This window comes from Talpa occidentalis, unplaced genomic scaffold (genome assembly GCF_014898055.3).
Source record: "Talpa occidentalis isolate TD23 unplaced genomic scaffold, MPIMG_talOcc4v2.1 talOcc4.9, whole genome shotgun sequence".
Taxonomy (NCBI): Eukaryota; Metazoa; Chordata; class Mammalia; order Eulipotyphla; family Talpidae; genus Talpa; species Talpa occidentalis.
In genome coordinates, this window is record NW_023605305.1 from 68,470,788 (window position 1) to 68,484,030 (window position 13,243).

Consider the following 13,243-nt stretch of genomic DNA (forward strand, 5'->3'; position numbering starts at 1 on the left):
GAATCTGAGGTTCAGCACCCACTCAGGAAGCCAGCCCCCCAAAAAGCTCTCTCCATCTCCCTTCAACTCCTTCTCTCCTCCTCCAGGAAGCTGTGTGTCTCTGGCATGCGATCTGCTCTGTCCATTGACTGAGGCTCCTACATCCAGTTTGGCCAAGAAACAGAGGTAAGTGTACTTCCCAGGACCACATTTACAGGCGGTGTTCGGGGTGCCCCTGACCCCGGTGAAGGGAGTCATGGTGACATTTCCTATCGATGATTGCCAAGAACACTTGAAAGTGGGAATGAGATGAATCCGTCTGGCTGTGTGGTAGAATGGTGTTGGCTTGTACTTTCAGAGTTGTTTACAACAGAGAAGTGCTGCTTGTGTGTTATCTTATTCAATGATGTTACCTGCCCCCAAACATTGGGTGTGTGCTATTATCCCCAGTTTGAAAATGAAGAAGTTCAGAGGAGAAAGGACTTGCCCAAAGACAAGAGGCTGGTAGGTGGTTTAGGCTGAATTCCAACCTCTTTTTCTTGTCTGTATCCCCAAGGGGCCTATGTACATTGTAGATGATCTGTACTTGTTTGATGAATGAATGAGTGAATTAATGGCAGGGAAGAGCAGGGCTAGAACCTGGTTTTCTTGTCACTCAAGTCTCATGTTCTTTCTGCTGAACTGCAGTTTATGAGTTCAGTATTCTTCCCACCTCTACTCCCTCTCCCATCCCAAGATTTCAAGTTTCTCCTGTGTGGTGTCCATCACCCCTGCCAGCTGCAGATGGAAAGATGAAAGACAGCTCCTCTTCCAGGTGTTGTGAAAGCTGGGATCACACCCAGCGTCCCTTTATCCACAAGGGTTCTTCCCCAACACCTACTACCAGTAATCCAATGTGCATGGTTGTAAACTTGTTTCTTTAAATAAACAGTCTTGAGTTTCATACCAAATAATTTTTTAAGAGGAGGAACGTCTCCAGGCCACCTCGTATTTAGCATACAGTGAACCACATATTTGCACAGAGAGCGTGTGTGTGGATATAGAGATTGCTTGATCGCTATAGATATCATTGCTCACCCAGATGGGAGCTATTTATGATGTTGAGTCACTCCCAGCGAATGCCACTGAGGGATTCCAGGCTGGGCTCCCAGCCTCAGCATCACAGACCTCATGGCTCTCTGCCTCATCCTCACTGCTGACGAGAGAGAGAGAGAGAGAGAGAGAGAGAGAGAGAGAGAGAGAGAGAGAGAGATTCCCCATTAAAGGACAAAGACTGAAGGTCACGTTTCAAGTCATTGCCCTCCATGCAAAGCACATACTCTTCAGATCATCTAGTCCAATAATTTTGTTGTATAGTAGAGAAAATCGAGACCAGAGAGGGAGAGCACTGGTCCAGTGTCACACAGCAAGTCAGTGCCAGAACCAGTCCCAGAGCTCAAATCTTCTGATAACTCTCTGGGGCTCTTTCCTCTCCCTGAGACACTTTCTTCAATTTCATCTCCACTGTCTTTACATTTCAGCCTGAAGAGCAATTTCTTAATCTCTGGAAACATGGAGATTTCTCTGAACACTTCCATCCTTGGGCTCCATCAGGAGGGGAACTGAGTCTGACTGCAGAATGTAGGCGATGCACCCAATGGGCACTCACTGCATGTGTATTCGATCTTCTCTAAGGCCAAAACCAATATCAATTCCTGGGGAACCCAAGCTCTCCATTTGAAAAAGCACCCATTAATCTCCACCTTCTTCTTGTCTCTACGCCAGTTCTCTATCCATGCAAAAATAGATTCCCTCCCACTCACCACCCACCTCTGCCCAATTCTATAATGAATCAATTTTATTAATAGGCTTTAGGGTGAAAACCTAACAAAGGCTTTTTGTGAAAGTCACCCTTTATCTCCCTATAGTTCACTTCTCAAAGAATTCTAATAAACTGGTCAGGTGAGATTTCGCCTGACATAAAATATTTATTAATCTACTCCTTCCTGCCATACAGGAGGTGTTTATTTAAGCATTTCATGATCACTATCCTTTGTTTGGATCCTATTCAATTGTGCTAAAAGATAGTAGGATGAGATGGAAAGAGAGCATTTGGCATTAAGGCTGTATTCAATTCTATCTGGTCATGTACTGGCTCTGCATTCATGCTGATGGCTGAGAGAATTAAATTAGATAAAGTTTGCATGGTGTCTGGCACTTAGCAAGTGCTCAATGCAGATTTGTGAATGAATTAAGCATGGTCCTTATGAGCTTCATCCTATAGGGTGAGGAAACAACTCACTCTGCATTCTGAAGTCTTAAAGTCATGAAGGCCCAAAAGAGTAGTTTGAGAAGACTTAAGGAGCAGACTCCAGGAATTAGTCCACTGATTGAGCTGTCTTCTGGCCAGAAAGGAAGTTCTTCTCAGTCCCTTGTGTAAAGAGCTGCCTTAGATCAAGGAAAAGTTTGAGTCTGGAATCTAGGTTCAAAACAGAAAACTCCTTGTAAGTGAAGATTGTGTCATGTTAACTGTTGGATTCTAACTTTCCCCCAGTCATAACTTGGAAAAGGCAAAGAGGTGCATAGTATGCATTGAGTTAAATTCAATTGACTTTAGTTGCTTAGAGTTTGCTAATGGACCCAACCCTAAGGCCTACCAAGGGGGATATTTCTGGGAACTCAAACTTAGTTTAGACCTGGTCTCACAGACAGAGGAGATCCTAAAGGTGATATTCTGGGGACATTCTGGGCCTTCCAAAGATGGAGGACTTGGACCCTGTCTAGGATGGGGAGAAAAGGACAGCAGTCTTGGCTTGGTCAACGGGCACCACAAGGTTGAATATCCTCTAGGAATCTTTAAAATTTCTTGGAACTCTGCCAGGATCTTGCCATATTTTCAGACCAACAGAATCTCCGGGGACATCTACTTCATGGTCTCTAGCTATGGAAGTTCATAGACTCCTCCAAGAGGAGAGAAGGCAGACTGAGGCAGGAGCCAGGTAGAGCACCATATTTCAGATGCTGACACCATTGTAAATTGGAGTGTTTGTCTTCACTCCATCTTATTGGAGTGAAGCTTTGAGGGGTCTTAGTGATACATGATTCTAACTCCAGTCTTACATCAGACATTGATTGTGAAAGGGAACAGTGGCCCAGAAAGCACAACGGGGAATCAGACAAGGCCCCAGAAGAGGGGGGCAGCACTACTGGGTCTCTTGGCTGGCCCATCTCAGGCACTGACCCTCACAGGATGCAACCAGGCACCTGAGGGAGGCAGAAACTGAGGAAACAATGAGATTCAATGAGCAGGGTCTCTCACATCTTATTGTATTTACCTGTGTCCATGTGTGACTGTCTCCTACACTGGCTGGGAAACCCATCAAAGGTGCTACGTCTACTTCTTTCAGCCTACCTTCACTCCCTGCTTTGTGCTCTCTAAAACCCTGGGTAGAGAGGAGACATTGTTGTTCAATGAATGAATAACTACATCAGAGTTAGACTTCCAGAGAAAGATTTCAAGACAACAAGATGGAAATTTTCCTGATTTCAAGACAGCAAAGGTCCAAAGGAGAAATAGCCACCAAAATGATAGCAAAGACCCAGAAGTTGTCCTTCTAGAGTTTGGTTTACAAGAAATTGAACTAAACAGACAGGGTGATAGCATGTACATTTAAAGTAATGTTCCTCAGCATCCCAGGCTTCTGCAAGGGGATTTCAAGGGCCAATATATGTTGGGTTTAGGCAAGGGAAGACTTCCAAAAGAAGCTCTGAATACAACAGCCCCATATATCTGCTTTATATATGGAATAAGCACACACTTTCATTTTTAAAGGATTCTTTGGATTTCAAAAATGCATTTCACCTCCATTAATAGATGACTGGATCAAGAAAATGTGGTCTAGCCACACTGTGAAATATTATTCAGTCACAAGGAAAGATGAAACACAACCATTTAAGCAAAACGGGGGGAGTTCAAGTGAATTATGTGTAGTAAAGCAAGTTAGAGTAACAAAAACAAATACTGCATATTTACATAGCAGACAACATGACAAAAATAAGAGCAGATATTAATACACAAAGTAAGAGTTCTGAGGTTCAGAAGGAGAGGAGGGGAGAAAGGAAGAAAGGAAGAAAGTGTAAGCAATGGGGGCAGGGGGCAGGGAAATCCAAAGCCTTTCTGTGTCTATAGAGCAGTGCTGCCATTCTTAGCAAGAGTTGGGTATTCTCTGTGGCCTACACTAATATGGTACCCAATCTTCTAGGATATGGGCTTGGGACATCTAGAGGCAGATCCATTAAAAAAAAAATGAATTGTTTAGATCAGGAGTCATTCTGAGATTGGAATCCTGTGTTAGACTTTTTTTTTCAAAGGCATTTGGGAAACATTAGTGTTGAAAGAGCCTAGCCATTTGAAGTTAAACTATGTGGATTCAAATCTCAGCCCCAAGCCTTTTCTGCCTGTGGGACTTCCAGCAGGGACTCCTTGGAGTCTCCACATTGTTATCTGTTAGCCTGGGATATGTGAGCATTAACTAAAACACTACAGTGTTTCCCAAAGGCCAGAAGGTATGTGATTGATGGTGTGTGTGATGATTTTAGGTGGTATATAGATGAACAAATGTTATTTTAACAGCTCACAATTGATGCATTATAGAACAAATAAAAACCAGCACGCTAAACTGTGATTTATAGAAATAATATAGTTTCCATTGAAAATAAATTACATGCCTTTTTAAAAAGCAAGTCAATTCAAAGAAAAATACTAAATGAATGAATAGCTCTGATATGGCAGACACCATGAAGATGGCACACAAATGATGACAACGTGAGAAAAATTGAGATCATCTACATAAAATGCCTGCAACAGTGTCATGACTTAGGAAGGGCTCAAAAGAGTTAGTTCTTGTTTACTTTCTCTCCATTTAAATACCCTGAGGGAACGAAAACCAAGTCCATCCACCCTTAGTGGGTGCGCTAGTCTAGTCAGCCTACAATACCGGGAGTGGTGGGCATGGGGCAGGCATCTGTGGTCAAGTGGAGGTGGGCAACAGTGGTCAAGCCTAGGAGGACAGCTTGCCACAGAATCCCAGAGCAGGCAGAGGCTGCTGAAGCATCTTTTCCCATAAAGCAGATGCCAACCATCACTGGTCCAAGAGACCATTTTAAGAGTGACTCAAGCACATGTTAAATACCACTGGGAGAGAGTTACTTTCTTTTCAGTTGATTACATCAAGGAGTCTCAATTGGAGGTTAGCATCCCTTAATGCCTTTCTAACACTTGTTGATCTTTTTCAATAAAGAAGCCAGGTCTTCAGCTGGCAACCTTTTCTAGCTTGAAATTGAATAACAATGTTGCCTTTTCCACAAATCTAAAAATAGGATGTTCCTGTGAAATCTTTGGTAAACTGAAATGGGGTAAAGCCAAGAAGCAATTACCACGAATATATATGGGAAATGTTTAAGCCTCCCTAGATCCAAATAATAACCCACCAAATCATACCAAATAACACATTAAACCTAAAATAACACTAACACGTAGTAAAAGCAAAAATGCTGTGACACTCACACAGTTTATACCAAGTAGCCCCCCAATACCCCCAAAGGAGCTTGCCACTCTTGTTGCTGCTGGGGGTATGCATGGCCTCTAGAAAGGGCTTAATGCAAAACAAATACTGATCACAATTTACACTTTCTTTGTCCAAAAAGAAAAATCCTCTTCCAGTTTCTTTCATTTGATGAAAACAGGTGCTAGCGGATGTGTTTCATCAAAGCAAAGCAATGTGACATAAACTTTGGAGAAGCAGAGGATACCCACGTTTATTGTTGTCATTACCTTCCATTTCTAGAACATGGTCAGGTTTCCCATTTACGAGAATGATCTCGTGTTCCCTTTTCAAATATATGTGTCAAAAGTGAGTCTGTGGCTTTTGTTCAGTATAAGTAAATAATGGTGCAAGCAGATTTACACATAGAACAAAAGGCAAAGATGGCCCTTGACAGAGGGAAGAGCCAGTCTGGCAGAGGCACGGCCATGCTGGGCCCACACACAGATCTCTCCAGGCTCAGCCACAGGCTTCAGGGTCAGCCTTGGCAGGGCCCAATTCTAAGGAGGAGCCAGGTTGCTGGGCAGGTGATGCAGAGCCTCCAGATTGACCCAGGAGTCTAGGGGTCAGGACAAGCAGCTGTGGCAGTCAGAATGGTCAGGGTTGTCCCCAGAGGATGCAACTGGAAAAGACCCCAGGTCTCCCGTCTATGGTGAGGCTGGTCCTAGAGAGTGTGACCCAGTGCCTACAGCAGAGGGGGGAGAAGGAGCTGAGGGTTTGGAACAGGCAAAGCCTGACTCTGCAGCCTGTGCACAGAATCAGGGGGATCCAGTGTGAACCCAGACAGTTCACACCAGCCCTTGAGAAGGGCTGTGTATGAGTTAGAGTGTGTTGGTAGCAAGCAACGGAAACCAAATCTGTCCCAACTCAAAGAGGAGACTGGATTATTGAGAGGTTGTCAGAGAGGACCCAGAATCCAAGGGAAGGCTGGCGATCAGGCACAGGAGAGGACAGGAACCAGTACAGATCAGGGCCTGGGAGCTGGTACTGAGGACAGTTTTTCAAGTTTCGCCCGTGGGACACATCAGTTGCAACTGTGTTTTCCTCCTTACATCACTTGGCTCAAAATTCACGGGCCCAGTAGGGATACCATCCTACCTGGCTTGAGTCCTGTGGCCTTCTCTTGTCCAACAGAGGGCAGGGAGCCTTGATTCCCTCCCATTTAAGAAAATCAAGGGGCTGTTCCTAAAGGGGAAGCAATGGATTCTGGACCAAAACCCAGCAAAACTGGTGGATGTCTATGAGGAGCCAAAGGAGGACCAGGTAATTTGATTCCTAGGACAGTCCCTGAGTATCCTTTGCTTTACCCTAGCTGGACCAGGGTCACTGTCTTGATCCAGGGCCAGTCGTCAGTTACAAACAAGGTGGGGGCCCTTCAGGCTTCTGGTGAGGGGCTCCTAAATCCACTGATGGGTTGGGAGAGGCAGGCAGCTGCGCAAGCTTTTTCCTTGGCCCCATAGCAGAAATGCAACTATTTGCCGAGGTAGTCTAATGAGAACTGACTCACTCAGGGACTGCAAATCCAACTGTCCAAACACAGGCTGGCAGGGAGCAAGTGTGTGATGGAAACTATGGTGACCGGGAATATACATGTCTGTCCAACGGAGATCCCCTGCCAGCTTCAGCCAATTTTTGCCATATAAGCACATGGCCTCAATGTGCTCAGTATCCTGATTATTTTTCAATATAAGGGGGGAAATTGGTGCAGGAGATTTGCGTTAGCTTCCTAAGACCACATTTTCTTCATTAAATTTTTAAAAAGATTTTGGCATGGGTGGGCAATTTCACCAGAACCATACCCAGCTTAAAACAAAGATAGCCTAATTTCTCAAATAACTTAGGGTTAGCCTTTGAGTTTGATACACCCATTTTAGCTAAGTTTTCCTCCAATATGCTTTTATATCAGGGAGGTTTTCAATATAAGAGGGAAGTTAAGATCCTTGCATGGCTGAGTAAAAATCTCATTTTAACCATTACCAAAACCTATAAAGTCTGAGGCTGGGACCATTTTAAAAGGCTAGTAGATAAAAGTCAGATTGTTTCCAAAGTCCTTGTTTCTTACTCGGTCTCACGGAAACCAACCCAATTTTTGAGAAAGACCAAAAAAGGACCTTATTTTATACCATGAAGAGGACAAAAGAGAGGATAGATTAAGATCTCTAATTTTGCATTTCATTGTCTCTAATCAGAAACCTGAGGTCTGGAATTTAGCTCTCAAAAAGCTGCATTTCCTCTCCACTTTACCAAATTTTTAATAATAAATTCAGATTTAAAAATCTTTAAAATTTTACAGACAACGTAAGAAATTTAGTTTTTTCAACCAACCAGTAATACTTCATAGCTTCCAAATTTAACAGTTTTTATCCTAACAGTGTAGACTTTTCAGGACTAGAATTTTCTACCCATGGAACAGACTAAAACAGTATCTCAAGGTGGACAAAAGTAGAGTCCAGTTCCCCTCACATATAGAAGGCAGCAGACACATAATGATGTCAGCACTGGAACAAAGGTCCAGGCAGCTGCTTGCTGAGAACAAAAGCAGCCCCCCACTATCAGCTGCAGTGAGTCCCTCGCTTCAGTCCCCAGCATTCCACCTTTTGCCTAGGCCATGGCAAAAGAGGTCTAGCTGGAGAATGGTGCATTGGTGGAGGCTGCTGTTTATAGGCCAGATTTCTTGGACCTCTAGTTGTACTAGGACTAGGCAATACTGCAAAGAAAGACTAGGCATTTTTCTTTAAAGTATGGGGGTCAAATTTGCTCCAGTTTTAAGAATGCAGCCCAGGGCAAGTCCCACAGGGTTGAGATCGATCATCCCATGATCACGGCAGTAACAAAGGGAAAGCACTTGAAATGGCTAGGGGATGACCCTATGGTCTGGGGGGCAGTTCCTTCCAGGAACTAATATCTGAGGGGCAGATGCCCTCTGGTCCAGGGGAAATTCCACCCAGGAACTAGGGGTCCAAGTTACCACCAAAACCTTCTCCACCAGATGTAGAATGTTGGGTCTGGGATGACTCACCAAATGTGGAACAGATGTTCAGGAACTGGGGCAAGTCGACTCAACTGCTGGCCACAGAGGAATAGGCAAAGAGGAGGAAAGTGAAACTGCCCGCCACCCCAGGTATGGCAGACTGCTGAGCTCATGGGACATATCAGGGGCACTTGGGAGTGCCCAAGCCAGGCCTCTTCAGTCATTATCCATGAGCCAAACAGCCTATCAGGAGTTTTGAAGGAAGAAAGGGCCATACTCCACGCAGTCATGCCTTGGCAGTCATTGAGGGCACCTGAAACCTTTCAGTATTGTTGGGGTGTACACCAACTGGATAGCTTCAGTTGTTGCAGGGTTTCCTCACAGTCCACTGGAGAATGAGAAACCAAGAAAAGAAATAGGGGTTCCCAATATGGGCCATCAAAATATGGCAGTGCAATATGGGGGTGAGACCAGAGGCCTGGAGGTGAAAGACTTCACCAGAGACAGGGTGGAGAATAGGAAAGGTAGATTTATTGAAATAACCTGCATGGGAGCAGAGGGCAAGATGAGAGATATCTGCACCTATCCTGGTATTTTTTTAACTGAAGCTCCAAATCCAGATTTTTATGAGACTCCTCATTTTTGAATATTGTTAACTTCCAGGAAAAAATGTACGTATTGTGCTGACTACACCATACATACTACCAATCTGTAGCCATTACACTTCCTTTCATTGACTACAACTCAAATGAGGAGTCACCTCCTCCAGGAAGCCTTCTGCGATTTGTCCTTCCCTCTGCCTTCCCTCTTTTCTTTGGAATCCAGTATTCCCTGCATTTCCTCCTAGTGCAGCACAGACACTCTGCATTATTAAAAACTCATTTGTTTCCATCTCCTGCTCTTTGTGCCTCCTGGAGGGCACCCACTGCATCTATTATGTCTGTGTCTATCATCCTGCCTAACGCATAAAAAGAACTGTGGCACTGATGAAAGGGGGCCAGCTGTAGGGACTGCATTTATCAAGATGGCTATGTTATACGATGGTGCAAATTAATCCTGAAATCTCTGTGGCTTAATACAGCAAAAATTTTTTGTTTTGTTTTGTTTTGTTTTGTTTTTGTCCCTGATATGAAATCTGCTCTGGGCCTGGCAGCTCTCTGGGCAGCTTCCTTCCAAGTGGTGACTCAGGGATCCAGACTAGCAAGAGGGGGAGAGAAGAGGGGAAAGAACTCAGCCCACTCTTATGTACCTCAACCTGGACGTGACAGTCAGTGGCTCTCTGCCCAGCCCAGTGGCCAGAATGAGTCCCATGGCCTTCTCACTGTGAGGGGCCAGAACTCGCTGGGAATCGCGGAAGTCCACGTCTCTGCAGCACAGAGCCTGGGCTGCAGCTGGCAATGCTCAGGCTGCTGGTGGGGCAGAGGCAGCCAGGACCAAATGCTCATGAGTAGCAATGGGACACTTCATGCAGAGAAGTACCTCTTAGTGTGTAGGTTTAACTCAAGGCATCTGGAAAATTGGGAAAGGAGTGGGAAAAGAATTTCATTAGCATGAACATTTCCCTTTATTTTTCTGATCAGTAAACACTAGGAAATGGAAAGCAAGTTGGTGGGAAATAAAGGCTAAGCACTAATGAACAAACCATTTAGAGGGCAGCTGTCACTTGGCCCCCGGCATCTCATTTTAGGTTCGTGATGATCAAGAGTGGTTATTGCTGCTCAATTGACCCCTCTCCTGTGACCAAATGCCAGTGCCCTCAGGGTTCTTGACCCTCAGTGTCAGCCTTGGCCAGAAATTTGGTTGATTAGCGGTCAGTGGGTATCCCCCTGGGGCCTTCGAGGCACACACAGGCTTGGCCAGCCCAGGTATGATGCAACAGCAGATGTTTCCCTGGGATGAATCTTGGACTCTTAACCATGTTCTACCAAAAGGGCATTCTAGGGGGCCAGAGAGAACCAATCACGCTTCAGCTCTTTCTTAATAAGTCAAATTCCTAGCAAGACCCTTCATTCCTCTGAGCCTCAGTTTCATCATCCATAAAATGGGGACCATGATAACCCCTTCCTCCCAGAACAAATGTGTGAAATCCATGAAGTTACACATTTGGAAGGCCTGGAACCCAGTAGAACTCAACTGATGTCGTGTATCTTCCTTTTCCTTCTGGGACTAGAAGGACCAGGTCTAACCTCCCACCAACAGCACCCCTGACTATAGTCAGCCATTTCCCATTTACATGCCCCTGGGGACCAGAATCTCACTACACATCCCCTCTGCCCCCACCAAGTAACCTGCTCCTTTTTTTGTGCCACTCCCCAGATGTTTGCGTTGAGAGTATCTGATGTATCTAAGGAATAAGCTTTGAGGGAAAGGTACCTGGTCCAAGTCCCCTCATTAGCTGACTAGTCACGGCCTTTGTCCCCAGGAACTGTGTCAGGAAACTGAGTGATGATAAAAGAGGCTAGGGGATTCTTTGTCCATTTTTGGTTCACAGAAAGGAGACAGAGAAACCCATCACATCAGAGACAGGCTCAGAACCGAAGATATTTATTCCAGAGAAGAGCTACTTCTTGAAGACTATTACAATGCATTGATGGAAGTCCAGCCTGGTATTAAATGAGGAAAGCCACAGAGGGTTGAAGAGGCGCCCCAAATAAGAACGAGCATTCCCTCACGCATTCTGTAAACAGTCACTGGCCCCTGCCAGGCTCCATGCTGAGCATGGGGGCAGAGATGCATCAGCCAAAGGGACTGATCTTGGGAAAGGAGCAGGCCTGTGGTCACTGGGAGGTTACTGAGATCAAGGGAAGTGTGAACTATAGAAACTTGGAGGGTGTACCTTTCCCACCTGGGGTTGGTATGTTCAGGGCAGGATGAGGAGATCCACAGAAGTGGAGGGAAAGAGATGCTAGGATGAGGGGCAACATGGGTGGAGAGTGAAAAATAGCCATTCCTCTGTCTTTTAAGGCAGGGAGTGATTTTATTGAAATATAACCTACATTCATGCAGGTGTTCATGTCAGATGTTAACAGCTCAATGAATTTTCACAAAGCGAACATACCTATGCAATCAGTCCCAGATCAAGAAACAGAATCTTACAGCATCACAGAAAGCCCTCTCTGCTCCCCTTCCCAGTCACCGCCTCGCCCAAAAGGAACCACCATCCTTATTTCTACCTCCATCAATGAGTCGCTTGGTTTTGACCTTTCTGTGAATGAATCAGGCAGAGAGTATTCTGTAGTGTTTGACTTCTTCCACCCAACATTCTGTCTGAGGTTCTTGCATGGAGTTGCATTGTATTGCTACATTCTCCCCTGGCATTGGTCCTCACTGCTGAAATATATCCTGTGTATGACTATACCAGGGCGCATTCAACGTTCCAGTGTTGACAGACACTTGGGTTGCGTTCAGCTTAGTGCTCTTAAGGAAAGTGCTGTCATGAAGATTCTTGTACGTGCCTTTGGATGAACACACATGCACATTTCTGTTGGGTTCTGCCAAATTGTAGACAACAAGTCTTGGGGGATGCAGGTTTAGCTAATATAGTCAAAAGTTTTTTTCTAAAAGGTACTCCCAATTCACCTCCTTACTGTACTGTTTGAAAGTGCCAGTAGCTCCATAGCCTCACCTTTATTTAGCATTTTCTGTCTTTCCCATTTCAGCTGTTCTGCCAAGCATCCATGGTTACAGCAATCATTTGCATTTCCCTTATGACTAGTAAAGCTGAGACCTTTCTCATGTGCTTACTGGCCATTTGGACACCCTCTCTTCCAAAGTGCTTGTTTAAGTCCCTAGAGAGGGAGAAACACGACCTACATTTCATTTGAGAAAATCATCTTAGGCAGCCAATGGGGTGGCTGGGATTGTCAAAAGGCTCTCCGGAATTTCTGGCTGATACTTAGGTGCTGGGCTTCATCCACTTCCTCTGCCTTTTCAATTCCTCACAACCTCCTTGAGAGGTCAGCATTGTCACCAGCATCTCACAGGTGAGGTGACCAGGCTTAAAGAGGGAAGCGACTTGTCCAAGGTCTCCCAGATGGAGCTAAGGGTGGAGACCAAGATGGTGGAGGTTGGAGGTTCAGGCCCTGGGTCCACTTCCTCATCCATCTCAGGCCAGAGTGGGAAGCCATGGGAAGGTATAAAACATAAAGGCATAGAAATAAAAATGAAGAAACAGCTACAAGGACAGCTATCTCACTCCTTATTCCACATAAGAAAAAATTCTCCCCTCCCTTGTTGTTGCTCTTCACTCTTCCTTTCTCCTCCCTTCCTTCTCCACACATCTCTCCAAAGGTCCTGCCCGGGGTGGACAGCCATTAGAAACCTGGTGCCCCACAACCCCAAAACTATGTAGGATGCCCAGTGGAGTGGAGGGAGGAGCTAAGCCAACTGGAGTCAGATCTTGGGCTGCCACCACTCACCGTGTGGCCCTAGACCATTCACCTTACCACCCTGGGTAACAGACTCTTCATCCATTTCTATAGCTCTTCCTGGGAGTCTCTTGGAGAGGGCCAGGGAGCCAGCACAGTGCCTGGCAGAAAGCAACCCCTGGTTTAGTTGGCGCATGCTCATTCCCTCCTCCCCACATTTCCAGAACTGGTGGAGTCCCCTGTCCTGCCCAGGGCCAGGCTCCTTCCTTCCTGAGTAGCTGGGCTGGCATTCTTTTGTCTCCTGCAGCTAGAGCAGGTCCCTAGAGGGTTTCCTTGCTGCTGGA

At 45.5% G+C, this 13,243-nt stretch overlaps 1 protein-coding gene across 5 annotated transcripts in view; it reads left to right on the plus strand.

Moving 5' to 3' along the window:
- CPLX2 (complexin 2) overlaps positions 1 to 13,243 on the plus strand; it is a 92,784-nt gene that overhangs the window by 10,880 nt on the left and 68,661 nt on the right. For all 5 annotated transcript variants that reach the window (XR_008550284.1, XM_054691326.1, XM_037500169.2 and 2 more), the window contains exon 2: positions 87 to 165. The gene's annotated coding sequence lies outside the window, so the exon portion shown is untranslated. The remainder of the gene's footprint in view (positions 1 to 86; positions 166 to 13,243) is intronic.